Source organism: Streptopelia decaocto, assembly GCF_964273445.1.
Source record: "Streptopelia decaocto genome assembly, chromosome: 1".
NCBI classification, from domain to species: Eukaryota; Metazoa; Chordata; class Aves; order Columbiformes; family Columbidae; genus Streptopelia; species Streptopelia decaocto.
In genome coordinates this window covers 61,753,486-61,767,888 of record NC_138663.1, presented here as the reverse complement: position 1 = coordinate 61,767,888, position 14,403 = coordinate 61,753,486, and the positions used below count along the sequence as shown (strand labels likewise).

Below are 14,403 nucleotides of genomic sequence, written 5' to 3'. Positions count from 1 at the left end.
GTTTACAAGAATCAACTGGAAATGCTCTGTACTCAGATCTAAATCTCTTTGAGCAGGAGGTTGGAGTAAAGACCTCTAGCAATCCCTTCCAACATGGATTATTCTATGATAACCTGTAAAAAAGGGTATCATAGGTTATGATTACTGTAAGAGAGAGATTCACTCTCATTTTATCCATGGAAAACACAACAAACAAACCAACCATAAAACTGCAAAAAAAAAAAAATCGCTTTCAAAATACTATTACTACATGCCTTTGCTTCCCCAAGAGGTATTTTTTTGCCTTTTACCAACTGATCAGCAAGCAAGCAGCAAAAAATGGCTGCTAAAACAAGATATACAATTATGCTACCCCTAACTGGTAGCCTTCTGTGACAGTATGACTGTCTGGGTAGACAAGGGAAGAGCAGTCGACATTGTCTACCTTGACTCAGCAAGGCTTTTGACACTGTCTCTCACAACCTCGTCATAGGCAAGCTGAAGAAGTGGGGGCTGGATGAATGCACGGTGAGATGGATCATGAACTGGCTGGATGGCAGAGCTCAGAGGTTTGTTATCAATGGTGCAAAGTCTGGTTAGAGGCCTGTAGCCAGTGGTGTTCCATGGGGTCATTACTGGGTTCAGTCCTGTTCAACCTGTTCATCGACGACCTGGATGAAGAGACTCAGTACACCCTCAGCAAGCTTGCTAGTGATACCAAACTGAGAGGAAGGGTTGATACACCAGAAACCTGTGTTGCCATTCAGCAAGACCTGGACAGGCTGTAGGACTTGGCAGAGAAAAAACTGATGAAATTCAGCAAGGGCAATTGTAGGGTCCTGCACCTGGGGAGGCATAACCCCAGGTGCCAGTACAGATTAGGAATGGACCTGTTGGAAAGCAACACTGTAGAGAAGGACCTGGAAGTCCTGGAGGACAACAGGTTGACCATGAACCAGCAAAGTCCCCTTGTGGCCAAGAAGACCAATGGTATCCTGTAGTTCATTTAGAAGAGTGTGACCAGTAGGCTGAGGGAGGTTATCCTCCCTGTCTATTCTGCCTTGGTGAGGCCACATCTGGAGAACTGCATCCAGTTCTAGGCTCCCCAGTTTAAGAAGGATAAGGAATTACTGGAGAGAGCCCAGTGGAGGGCTACAAGGATGATTAGTGGTCTGGAGCATCTTTCTTACGAGGAAAGACTGAGAGACCTGGGTCTGTTCAGCCTGGAGAAGACTGAGAGGGGATCTTATCAATGCTTGTAAATATCTCAAGGGTAGGTATCAAGAGGATGGGACCAGACTCCTTTCAGTGGTGCCCAGTGACAGGATGAGGGGCAATGGGCACAGACTGAAACACAGAAGGTTCTATCTGAATATGAGGAGAAACTTCTTTACTTTGAGGGTGCCAGAGCACTGGAACAGGCTGCCCAGCGAGGTTGTGGAATCTCCTTCTTGGGAGACATTCAAAACACACCTGGACACATTCCTGTGTGATCTGCTCTGGGTGAACCTGCTTTAGCAGGTGGGTTGGACTGGATGATCTCCAGAGGTCCCTTCCAACCCCAACCATTCTGAGATCACACTTCCATAGTCTTTTGTCCCTAGTAATTCTGTAGCATTTAACAAACTTCAGCAGTTCAGTGGAAGCAATTAGGGAGGCCATGAATCCACCAATAAGACTGTCTTGGCAAACACTGGTGAGTGCTGTAAATTCTCAGTATTAGAAAAAGAAAATATTTTCTTCCCAAATTTGTTCCGCTTTCAGATAGAACACAGTACAAATTTTTTTGAAAGCTTAAAGTTATTTCACAACTAAATTAAAAACCAAAACAAAACAGAGAAATACTGAAACCATCTATTTTGGAGATTTGTTTTTTTTTCTTTGCTGAAACATTTCTTTGGGTTTCTCGTGGCAGAAAACCTAGAAACTGGAGTCATCAAACAGGCATATATTGCTCGCTATTCTCTTCCAAGGGATGTACTAAAGGCAATACATACTCTAGAGGGCTTTAATTTGCCTTATTCGCTTCTTTTCACATCCATCAAACTGTTCAATAATGGAGCAGAAGCAGAGCACCCATGTACAGTTTCCTCTATTAGGCCCTTGTCTCACAACCGAAGCAGAGCTATTGTTGCAGAACCTTCCAACCCGGAGAACGTGGATCCAAGTCTTGTATTCTATGGTAACCACAAGGGCATACTCCACCCAGATGTTTGAATGTTGTCCTGGACTGGGCCCCGATACTGTTTATTGTGCACAGGAAAAAATCATTACTACAAAGCGGCCAGCACTGAATGCATTTCACAGGGGTGCATTTTACAGGACACAGAACAAAATATCGAAGTAGGAATCTTCTGGAGTCAAACCCTTGGCGGAAGCCCCTGTCCCCTGAACAATTCAATAAACATCATCCCCTTTCATCTTAAATGCTCATAAACATCTCATTTCCAGTCTAACACGAGGCAAAATCCTAGCTCTACTGGAACTACTGATTTGACTTGAGTGATTTCGCTGCAGCTTGCATTTCACCCACAACTTCCCAAATTCACCTCATTTCTGCTCCTCACCAACACAGGTCCACAGAAACTCAAGCAGAGCCCCCTCAGCTCAAGCCCAAAAAGTCTTTCCTGAGGGGACAAGACTTAAGTTTTCAGGTGGTGTTAAAGATTACAAAAGTTTCCTGCAGAGTGAGCAATGAGGTCTCCCCCAGCAGATGACCAGCGCTCAGAGACAAACGACCCTCCCAGTACAACACCCCAGCGATATACAGGTTCCTCTGTGAAGTTTCCATCACCCTGCCCCCAAAATGTCAGTATTACACACCCAGATCTGAAGGTCCAACTCAGGAAAGGCTCTCCATAGATGTTTTTCTCCCCGCAGAAGATGGTGATGACAACAAATGCCCATATTCTCTAGATCAGACATCCTGGGAACAGGCCAGTTGGACAGATAGGCCTCACCAGAGCCACCTCTTCTATGCAAAGGTAGAAGCTGCACTGTGTTGCTTCAAGTATCCGTGGCTAAACACAGTGGATCTTTTCAAAACAACCAGATTTTTCTTTCTTGAAAAGAGAATGTCTACAGACATTACTGGCAAACTAAACCTAAACTTGATCTTTTAGGGGAAACTCCCCAAACGTTTTCAACAAGAAGAGGCTCAAGAAGAGCTTAAGTAATGCTACACTTGATTTACCCCTGGGTTGGTAAGAAAAATGTTTGACATGCAAGTGGGCATTCTTCTTCCCCTCTCTTTCACATGTAATAACTCAAATATTCAGATTGCATAGCATTTATTTAATAAAAATCTGTTATCCATTTCTCCAAGTGGGTTTGCTGCACTCATATTTAAAAGAAAAATAACACAGAGAAGAAATGTTGATACTAGAAATAGGTTAGAAGTAAGTTATTTTTGCTTATATGCCTTCCCAAGCAAAAGGAATGTTAGAGATGTATTGTGTTGTAAATAGTTATCATATAAAACTAAGGAAACACTTTTCTTTAGACTTTCTTCACTCAAATCTCACTTTTGATGACAGGTAAAAATGGTGATGAATAAGAAATCAGTCCTACCTCTGGTCTGATGTTTGGCAATACTGACTTTTCAAAATATCGTGCACTAAGATAAGAGTAAGCAGTTTACATGGCGAATATGCTCGTGGATACCTGAGATTAACAGAATTTTCTATGCAGGAATTAAACTAGAACAATGGCCAGATCCATCTCAACTAATTCTTGATATCCACATGTGAGCTACTTTTGTAGTCTCTTTAATACTCACAAGAGGTAATGTGTGCTCTAGAAGTACTCTCACTTCCCAAAGCAGGCATCTCACAAATTCTGAACTGTACTGTAAAAATGCCTGTTTCTCTTACTTCACAGAAAGGGTCCAGAAACTAATTTATCTGGGCGAGGTGCATCCTGCTCACATAACTGAAATACAGTCGCATGGTCTCAGCAATTCAGTTTGCATAAATCACAAACAGGTTTGAGTTGAGGAAATTACTTGTGGTTTCTGATCAACTGAAACAGTTTTTGCCAATTTCAACCTAAATTCAACATGCCAAAAAAAAACAAACAAACAAACCCCAACCAAAACCCAAAAACCACGAGATACTTTCAAGAAAATATTTGATCTAATCTGAAGGAAGCATCCAAGAATTAGGTTATTTATTTTGAAATGACATTTCCCACCAAAATTTAGCTAGATTGGGGGTATGTACTCTAAACCTTTCCCCTTCTTTCCTCCATATATATATATGGGGGGGGGGGTGCATATATATATATATAAAAAAAATATTTTTTTGAAGAGAAAAAAGCAGGAGAGGGAAGACATGGGGCTACCCTGCCACCTTTCTCCAAATATTTATTTCTATATTTTTTTATGCAACCACAAAACTGAAAAAGGAATGCCATAAATTTTCCTTCAAAGCACCAAAAAGCCCCGAGCCTCCCTTCCAGGTCATTGCTCAGCTAAAGCTAATGGAGCGACAACAGCTGACACCACCTTGTGTTTCTGGTGATCTCATCCACATACAGCTCATTGTGCTTCATCAGTGCATCACCAAGTTGTGCTGACTCTGTGAAGTGACTGATTAAGAAAAGTTGCATTATACAATCTTTTGCTTAATTCTGCATTCAAGGATTTCATGGCAAGTCATACCAAAATCTCCTCTATTGCAAAACAGCGTTCACAAGTTTAAAAAAAAAAAAAAAAGCTACATGTGCAACAGAGACCAAGAGACAGCTGACCTTCTTAAGTCCTTCAGGAAAAAAGAAAGAGTGGTGATTACCTATTCCCATGTTTTTTTGAAAATGTCCTTTTACTTACAAGTAGAAAGAAAAATCCATCTAACCCAAGGTCAGGGTTGGTTTTTCAAATAGTGGATCTTTACCAGGAGCTTGAATTAAAAATAAAATTCTGCTATTGAATGCATCCAGAGGAGGGCAACAAAGCTGGTGAAAGGGCTGTCAGGCATGCCTTATGAGGGGCAGCTGAGGACTTTGGGGCCCAGTCTAGTTTGGAGAAAAAGAGGTGGAGGGGTGACCTCAGGGCCCTCTACAGTTTCCCCCACCCTGAGGTGGGGGAGAGGGAGGTGCTGAGCTCTTCTCCCTGGTACCCAGTGACAGGATGCATGGGGATGGCTCAATGCCAGGTTTACACTGGGCATTAGGAAGCATTTCTCTGCTGAGAGGGTGGTCAAACACTAGAACAGGCTTCCTAGAGAGGTGGTTGATGCTCTAAGCCTGTCAGTGGTTAAGAGGGATGTGGACAATGCCCTTAATAACATGGTTCAACTTTTGATCAGCCCTGAAGTGGTTAAGCAGTTTGACTAGATGATTGTTATAGGTCCTTTCCTACTGAACTGTTCTATTCTATACTACTAATAATCATCATAATAAAAATCTAATGGAAGGCTGCCTTGAGCATGAATGAGCAGAGGGGCTGGGATGAGTGTATGTGAATAGTTTGGTTTGAACAACCAAAAAGTTAGAATTTTTATTCCTGCAGTGATTGCTGGTAAGAGATGAAGTCCTCCAGTGCTCTGACAGGGCACAGCCTGTGTTTCTGATAATGCTTCCAGATTCCTTTGGAACAGAAAAATCATTTAACCCCATGCAAACACATATTCAGCAAGCAGGACATGAAGCAATATATTGCATGTCAAACAAGCTAGCTTTAAAAAAAATGCACCTCATCAAATTCTGACAACATTTTAGGAAATTTGTTCCTTTTAAAGGCAATCCTATTTTTCCTTGAAACACACCCAAAAGCTTTTTTTCTCTGACTAGTGGAGGAATTTAGGAATTTAAAAGGAGAAACCTCGGTTTCCCACTGAATTTGTATACACTAAATCATCCTACAAGGAAAGTTTCCTGCTGTGCAAACAAGAGGATACCGATGGGGCAAACTTTAGCATGGACCAAGTGGCAACAGCCTTCAGTGTCCTTCACCAACACAAGTACAGGACTGTTCTATGTAAGAGGTGACACCATGGCAAAACTTCAGTTTGGGGTCACTCATCACGACCTTGGGGGACAGAGACAGAAATCTGATGCAAAAATCAGATACAACATGTTGGTTTCCCAGTAGGAAACCTCTCGGGCCTCTCACAGAGTTTGACAAAGCTGAAAAAATGGCAGCCAGCTAGATAAGGGCTTCCTACATCATCTGGAAAAAGCTCAATACCTTACACATCTCTTTTCAGTAAAATATTCTCTTGCAGAATTTGGCTACGGATTGCTGCACATATAGCCTTGCATGTCAAAGCAGGGAAAGACAGATTCTCAATTACAGCCTGATCTCAGGCTCCCTGAATTAATGGAAAAGCTCCCATGAACTTCAACAGACCGTGGAGGATGCTTCAGGATCTGTTTTTGGCCAGATGTTGATTTCTGAAGTGCTACATGTGCTGGAGAAGACACTCTACTCTTCTTGATTTTAGTAAGAGGTATTTATTTCCATTTGCTACTATGCCGCTCTGAGCTCTGGATAACCCAAGACTTGCTTGTTTCCCAGAAGAACACTTGAAGCCTATATTCACAGCATGCTTCACAGCTGAAACACATTGTATTTTTGTATGTGGAAAACATACCTATCTTCGGGGTGTGTGTGCAGGGAGCTTAATGTTTTTAAAGAAAAAGCTCCAATAGTCTGAAAAGTCTCTAGGAGGTATTTCCTTTTTAATTTAGCAAGGTAGAGTTTGGCTGACAGTGGCAAGCAAACTCATATTATGAAGTGCCCTCACGGTGCCCTGTGAAATTCGCCATTTCCCTTCATGACAGTGAGCGCTATCTATCACAAGAACATAATCCCATGAGACAGTAGACCTGAGCCCCTTCACTGCTCTCCTCTGCAAACAGATGTGTGCACTTTCCCCAGCTCTGTAAGTCACGGCCGGCTTTTGGCAAAGAGCTTCAGCAGCTGCACATCTGCAGAGGGGAAAAGTTTTCAGCAAAAAATACAGAGGGGGATCTCATCCTCCCCCTGCCTGCAAAGCAAGCTCAGCGATTGTTTCTCTCCAGATGACACCCTGATGGGCTGATTTAATCACTGACATATGCGTGCCTATTCACAATACTAGCAAAATACCAGGGCTGTGACAGCATCTCACCTGAACGGGCTCACAGTAACACGGCTTGTCAGCAAGAACTTGGCAAGAAGTCTCGCAGGATATTAAGAGGAAAGCAATGTTCAAGGACATTGCCAATATAAAATAATCCTACCGAATACAACTGGCTGTGTGAGAGACCACTTGTGATGAGGAAAACACCTAAGCAGGTGTTTAATTTTAAGCCTACGCTCAAAGCCCACTATCTTCAATTAGTTCGCATGAAGTCCAGTCCACACTTCCCTGAGCGGGAGTGATGTACTGCACTGGGAGCCACAGTGCTCTGCTGGGTAGATTTAAGCATGCTCTTAGACCTACACGTCTGCTTAAATGATTTGCCAAACTGGAGGTACTGTAGAGAATATTTAGGTGTAGCGGGATCACAGAAACACTTCACCACTTTTATTCCCAAAGGGAGATTTAATTAAAGCACACAGCATCTAGCCATTTAAAATTATTCTTGTTACAAAGAGCAATAAGTCCTTGCCCCCTGAAACAGTCTCTCTGGCGGACTGCCAGAGTCCCCACTAAGTTTCTGAAGACACAACTTACATGCCTGAACTTGGTCAGGAGCCATCTGCTCTCAGGGATCTGCAAGATCAGGAGCCTCAGTGCCTGGCAGGGTCCCACCCAGAACTCTTTTGTCCACTTCCAAATGAGGTGGCACCTTTCCCCACTTGAGCTGCCCCTAACCATCATCCTCTCTCAATATTTTAAGTGTCTGCACCAGATTTTCAAACAACCTCAGAGCCAAGCATTTCTGATTGCTTCTCTAAGACCAGATTTTCTGCCAGGCACAGTCTCCTGCACAGAGATCTAACCAAGGCAAGACTTCCAAGCCAGGTCAGCACCCCATATGCTGAACTATTCAGAAAATCTGATTACTTACCATAGTACCTAATGAAGAGCTGGACATAGGAAAATACAGCTGCCAGCATCCTCTTGCAGAATCTATCTTAACGCTAGTCTCAATCCAGATCAATAGATCTCTGCTGTAAAAGGGCTGGAATGAACAAGACCAGTGAAATAAACCTCCATCAGCATTAGCAATACTATTTTACGGAGGAGACAAGACTTGCCGCAGTTAAAGGATGCCACAAATGGAAACAAATTAATGCTCCTCCAACAGCTCATGCAGCAGCATCTGCCTTATCAGTGGAATAGCACCAGCAGCAGCCCACAAACCCCACTTCAGGCACCACAGATAGAGCCGAAGAACAGCTAACTTACCTGCCTGGTTTCCCTCCTTTTGCCTTTTCACTCTGATTTTCCATCACGTATCTCAAAACGATCCATGCCCCATACCCACACTCCCAGATGAGACTTCATCAGTGCTGCACATGAAGCCAACTGTGTGAAGAACCCGGGGGGACAGCCAGGCCCATCTGTTAAGAGGTTTTTCTCTGCGTGGGCTGGTGTTTTTATTTTAAACTCCCTCTGCTTCTGGGCCCCTCTCCATCTCTCGCCCCTCCCATCTCTCTCTCTCTCTGCTCATGAGGACAGAGTTTTTCCATCCTGGCTCTGGGCCAACACATGTATGGGCAAAGGCAGTGCTCAGGAAAAGCCATCTTCTGCTCCCTTTCATCACAGAAACACTGCCAGTTCCCAGCCGAGGAGCACAAGCCTGAGAGAGAGCTTTGGTTGCAGCCTGGCCACAGGGCAACTGCTGCCTCTCATGGCCTTCCCTGCTCCCGATGAGCAACCCCAGGCTTTACCTCAACCGCCCATGAGCTGCTCATCAGATGGCCAGCACAGACATATCTCACGTTCAGCCAAGGACAAGTGTAACAGCACATAAAGACAACAGGTAACATTCAAGCCGAATTCTCATTTGCAGAAATGTTTTAACAAAGAAAACCAAAAGACTCCAAGCAAATCTGTCAGCAGTGGGATGATGAGCTTGTCCAAAAGGTAGGAAAAGGCCTCAGTGATATACTAGCTTCTAACAAGTTTAATTTGTAAAAACTGACCTTTAATCACCACTGTAACTATTGAATCTGCCCTGCTAAATCCCTGGAACTAACAGTGTGCCAGGTGCAGCTGGTTTCCCTAACCTCGGGAGGGGAAGAAGCACTGAAAGGATGGAGATTATAACAGCACTTGCAGCATTTGTTCCAGCAGGACATTACTGTTTCAAGCTTCTATCTTCTCAACTATGGTTGACTTCCCCTCGGCTTTACCATGGAACAGTACTATTTGCAGAAAAGACAGAAACAAGGTTCTCAATAGACATTGTCTACATTGAAGGAAGGAGTCCTAGTGTTTCAAACTTCTTACAAGGAAGACTTCTAACGACTTGCATAAGCAGCAGGCAAGGATCCACTGCTTCGATCAGGAACCAGACTGCAGACTTACGACTTTCAGCTCATCAGTCCTGTGTCTGTAGACACGGAGTACCTTGGCCCAGTTAGGTAGTGAACCATGTAAAGGCTAGAACAGATCTTGAATAGGACTGACTTACGGGACCTTAAAGATTTACTTATGTAAGATAGTGATGATGCCTTCTAGTGCCACACCGACAACAGAGATCTTGAACTGGTCCTCAGCCTGTTCTCTGCCAGGTTTCCACGAAGGACACGGCCCTCAGTTGAAATCCCAGGCTGCAGCAGGTCAGCAGCTCCAGCGACTCTAGCCTCTTTGTCTTAGGCACCCAGCCTCAAGATCATCCAAGGGTGTTGTGGAAGCCTGCGTTTCAAAAGCACAGCCTTCACAAAGCTGGGAGTCTGGAGTTCAGTCTTATGGTGTACACAGGCTGAGCACAGACACTGAGAATGAAAGCGGTCTCTGCTAAAACCTGGGCTGAAACCATCACCAAACAGCATGCATATTCACACATTTAAGCCTTCGCTTTCATTTCCAGTAGCTGGTAAAGCTGCTTAGAGGTGAAAATCGGAGAAAAATCCCATAAGCAAAATAAGCGTGCTGCTGTCCTCTCCATTGTTCTTCAGAACTACAATCAAGAAAACACTGTCCCTCCTCCAGCCTTGCCTGGGTAAAACAGTGCTTACAGATGGGTACCTCTCAGATACAAGTTATTTGATCTGTATATAGGTAAAACTGGGCTCACTCATTCACTATCAGAACTTGAACATAACAAAGTATTTCTTTCTAGCTGCATCGCACTCCCTTCTTCCCTGCGGAGAGCCTTCTCAGTCCTTAAGGAAGAGCTATGCAAGTTCATTAAAAGTCCTATTTCAGCATTTCCCTCATAGCAGAGGCCTCTTCCAGCCAGCTCTTGGGATCCTGCCAATAGACATATCAGCCACTAGTACTTAAATCCTTCCGCTAAAAAATGCTTCCCTAAAGAGCTTATACCCCAGCTCTGGATGCTTAAGAAAGCTGATCATCAAAATTAACCAGCCTCAATAAGAGCTTAAGAGAAGTTCTTCTCCACTCTCATGGGCTTAATAGTGCATTACAGAGCCTTTTCTCCCCTTGGTCTGGCCTCCACTTAGGAAGGGGCAGCTTCAGCACAGTTCCAGTCAGGAAATAAATGTCAGGTGCCACAAAAGAAAGAGAGAACCAGTTGCCTTGGATGATGTTTTCAGGGGGATCCAAAAGAAAATGACACTTATCAGGCACCTCTGAAATGTCCAGTATCTCCCCATGTTTAACAGTCTGTCTCTAACACATGAAGATCTCATTGTCAAACCTCTTAAATTTGGGGCAAGGATTGCATTTGCCTCTGTGCTTCTAGACCACCCAGCAAAACAGAGGTTTAATTGCTGTCCATATTAATTAGTTATTACAGCTGATATTCATAAGAATTTAGTGGCAAAGCTCCTACTGAATTAAGATTATCTTGGAAAACCACAGCCTTGCAACTTATGTGGTCTTTATTTATAATCTCCTTGTCAAAATGAACATTTCTAACATGTAAATACACCAGGCATGGGAGAAAGACAAGCATAATGTAAGTGCTTGACAAAGGATCTAAATGCCCTTCTTGTTTTGGAGAACAGCAAGTATCATGTGGTTGTCTCTGCAGACAAAATGTCCTAAAAGATTTCCCAAGGCAGCGAGCTGGGGACACTACTGAAAGCAGAACTTCCAGACGCTCCACTTGCACTTGTGGTCTACAAGGAAGATCATGCTCAGGGATCTGAGCTGATGAACAGGGAGCAACTTCTGCGTGGACGGGGATGTGCCAAAGGCCAGCCTGAGCTTCAGCACACAACCTTCTCACCCAGAGGCAAAGAGAGGTCCCAGATGAGCCATAAATCTTCAGCCTGCTTTCTACATCCCGGGTCGCTCCAGCGCCCTTTGTTTTCAAGTGTGTTCTCTTCCGTTTCTCAAAGAGATGCTGTATTACCCTGGGAAATCCTGTGGCTTTTGTCTCATTTCCATATTTAAGAGTTTTCAGCTGTTTCTAAGTCTGTCCCAACATGGTAGATACCCATTCTCACATGGTAAAACACTGTTTGGATTATTTTAAAAACCCAACTAAACAAAACAACAACAACGAAAATCACCAAACCCCACAAACACTACCCTGACAACAGCAATTCAGAATATAACACAAGGGTCGAGGAAATGCATTCCTTTCCTCTGGCAGGATGCAGTAACGACTCCCTTTCTGGTGGTTCAGAAATGCAGCCAGTACACTTTATTGGACTTCACTACCACACACCAAGAATGAATGGTCAGTAAGGTGACTGCCAACACAGAAAATAGCTTTTTAATCCACCAGCAACACTAGCAGGTTCACTCCCAGCAGCAAAAGAAAGCCCCATAGATATCCCTCTGCCCCTCTCTTTATCCTCCCGGCTGAGCTCCAGGCTGGAGATGCTTTTCTCCAAAAGCAACAACCCTACTTAAATGGCAAGAGCAAAGGTGGCCGAGAACACCTCAGGGTCAGGAACAGCTCCCATACAACTCACTGATCCATCCAGAAACAAACTGTGCTTTTGTGAAAAGCAGGATTAAACGCTCCATGCTTAGCACTTACTACCTGCTCCTGCAAGGCTCCAGTGCAGCCCCCAGCACTCAGAAACCTTCAGTCCCTCCTAGACTGTCCCTTTCCTGCACCAAGCACCATAAGCCAGGCTCCTTGGAGACCCATAAAATCAAAACTTCTGAAAGTGTCCCAAATACACCTTGCATAGTTTACCCTCCAGTTTGCATTTGACACTCTGGCACCCTGGCAGCAGACAGCTGTTCCATTTTTCCTTGTTCCCTTCCCAACCATCGTTCCCCTCCACCAACTCCATGCCTAACCCATTAGCACCCATCAATCTGGGTACCACAGCAGGAAGGCAAGTTGGCATATCTCCCCAGGAGAGGTGAATATTCTTACAGATCCCAAGCAGGAGTTAGAAATGCCATCCTAAACTACAGGCTGCACCCAAGTGCAGACATTTCCTCCTGCTGAAAGCAAAGCAGAAGAAAAACTGGCTATCTGGATCAGAAATAGAGAAATGCAGCGTTATCATCACAGAGAGATTCAGAGTTTTGCTGAAACTGAGGAGGACTCTGAGGACTGCTCCAGTATGGCCTGCGTTTCCCCCAAAGAATTTGCTTAGTGTTTCTTCATCTTTTTTTGTTGCTGAAGACGGAGGCAGGGCTGAGTTCACCCAGGGGCTCCACGCTGGGTGTATGGGCTGCCTCTTCTCCTCCTCCCCACCACTCCCGAACCTCTTGGGTCGGCTTTTAAGTAGTTCCCCACGTCCCCTCGGCTCCTCTCCCACCGGTCCGCGGCCGAGAGCCGCTCCGGCAGCCGACTCGGCCCCCTCGCAGCCAGCGGGGACAGAGGGAGCGGCAGTCCTGCCCGTCCCGGCAGGAAAGCGGCGGGGGCGAGCGGCGGTGTCTTCCACGACCGGGAGGGTGGGGGACTTCGGCTCACCCCCCCCTTCCCCCCGATTTCCGTCTCAGCAGCCGAACGCAGTACCGAGGGGAAAGAAAAGCCAATTTGGGGGCTAAAGGGAAAAAGGAATTAGTCATTTCGTAAAGCAGTACGGACCCCCCGCGCCCCGACCGCCACCAGGGGAGACGAGCGGGCGCAGGGCGCGACCTCCCGGCACCTCTGCCCACTCTCCCCCAGGAACCCCCGGCCCCCTCTGCAGCCCCCCTACCTTCCTCGGCGGGGGTGTGGGGCCGTGTCCCGGCATGGCGGCGCCCGGCGCCGGGTTGGCGGCGTGCGGACGCGCGGCTGGGGGCTCCCCGCCCGCCCCGCCATGCAGCGCCGCCGCCACCGCCCCCCGCCGCCACCGGCCCCGGCCGCCCTCCGGCGGGAGCCCCGCCCCGCCCCGCCCCACTCCACGGCAACGGCGCCCGCCCCCCTCCTCCCCGCTCGGGGGAATACCGCGTCCGGTGCTGCCTGCCAGCCGGCGTCCTGCCGGGCGGGGGTGCGCCGAGGTGAGGGGGCGCACGGAGGGGAGGGGGGCTGCCGCTGGCGAGGCCAGAAATTAAAAAGCCAGGTGAGGTGCACAAGACGCCTTTCTGGTTGCGAACAGAAATATCCAAGGGAAGGCAGAAAAGTCCCTGCTTGCTACCAGTTACTCCAGCAGGTTGTCATCGCTGAATGAACCGGTCGCGGCACCTGATGGGCTCACAGAGACGAGAAAGTGGGGGGCCAGGAAAGGCTCAGGCCTGTGGAACAGCTTCCATCCGCAGAGCTGCTCACCTGCGCAGGGCCGCGATGCAGCTCCCTGCTGGCACGGAATTTCACTCAGTCGGATCTGAGCCACCCGTTACAGCGAGGGAGGGATCTGGATTGGAGAGTGGATTATTTCTTACTACAGGTTTTCAGTACCCAGGGTACATTAAAAATGGTGGGAAGGGGATTTTTTCCTCCAAGTAGAAGTAAGCAGTTAGTAACACACACCTAGAGCTGAGAACCAGCCAAACTCTAAGTGTGAAAGGCCACAGCTCCTAGCACAAGACAGTAGATTTGCTGAAAAGCCACGATGGCAAAGCAAATTGCAGCTCCATATTTGCTGTGGCTGCCCCCTAAAACATGTCCTTTGATGGGTTGCGGTTACATACACAAAAGCTCCTAAAAAGTGTGAGATGGATGATGTTGTTGTCCTCATCAGCTGCATCCTCAGCAGTGGGTTCATTAATTTCAATTTGATTTGTAAAAGGCATGTGTCCTTTGTGAAGGAAATGAGCAACCCTCAGTAGCTGCGTGATTGCGAATGAGGTGAACACATTGCCAGCTGACTCGGGGATAAGTGGGAGACCTGACACTGCCATCAGCCACCCCTCCGCAGAGCAGAAAGCCCAGGGGTCAGAGCAACTCGTTAGCTCAACTGAACTATCCCCATCACCTAAGCAGGCTTTTGCTTTTAGTTTGAATTTATTTTACTAGTAGTGA

General features: G+C 46.1%; 1 protein-coding gene across 6 annotated transcripts in view; it reads right to left on the bottom strand.

Annotated features, from left to right (window-relative positions):
• The window catches only part of DENND2A (DENN domain containing 2A), a 65,573-nt gene extending 52,284 nt beyond the window's left edge, over nt 1-13,289 (bottom strand). For 4 of the 6 annotated variants that reach the window (XM_082045487.1, XM_082045491.1, XM_082045492.1 and 1 more), the window contains exon 1: nt 13,160-13,289. The gene's annotated coding sequence lies outside the window, so the exon portion shown is untranslated. Of the gene's footprint in view, nt 1-7,977; nt 8,092-8,318; nt 8,340-13,159 lie in introns of those variants that run through there. The other 2 variants (XM_082045488.1, XM_082045490.1) reach the window with 2 other exon arrangements.
• Nucleotides 13,290-14,403: the final 1,114 nt, after the last annotated feature.